This window comes from Penaeus monodon, chromosome 24 (assembly GCF_015228065.2).
Source record: "Penaeus monodon isolate SGIC_2016 chromosome 24, NSTDA_Pmon_1, whole genome shotgun sequence".
Lineage (NCBI taxonomy): Eukaryota > Metazoa > Arthropoda > Malacostraca > Decapoda > Penaeidae > Penaeus > Penaeus monodon.
Window position 1 is genome coordinate 39,126,456 of NC_051409.1, and position 581 is coordinate 39,127,036.

Below are 581 nucleotides of genomic sequence, written 5' to 3' on the forward strand. Positions count from 1 at the left end.
TAGGATGAAGTGTTACCACAATAATTGCCAAAGGGACAAAGGAGTCTATCACCCCTCCCCTCCCCCTCTCCTACCCACTCCTCCCCTTCTCTACCCTCTCCTACCCACTCCTCCCCCCTCTCCTACCTCCCTTTCCTACCAACTTCCTACCCCTCCCACTCCCCTTCTTCCCCCTTTCCTACCCACTACCAATCCTTCCCAAATCCCCCCTCCTTCCCCTCTTCCTCGCTCCCTATTCCCTTTAATCTCCCTTCTCTTCTTCCTTGATCCCTATCCCCTGTTCTTAGCTTTCTCCTTCCCCCTGTTCTTAGCTCTCTCCCTTCCCTCCCTCCTTGCTCCCTACCCCTTGTTCTCAGCGTTCTCTCTTACCTCCTATCTTGCTACCTCTCCCCTGTTCTTAACGGTGTCCCTTCCCTCCTTCCTCGCTCCCCACTCCCTGTTCGTATCTTTCTCCCTTTCCTCCTCCCTCGCTCCCCACTCCCTGTTCTTAGCTTTCTCTCTACCCCATTCCCTGTGGCCATCACCGCCGAATGGAAACCGCCAGTGCAATGATGATTGGTTTAGAGAGCTATTCGGTATCG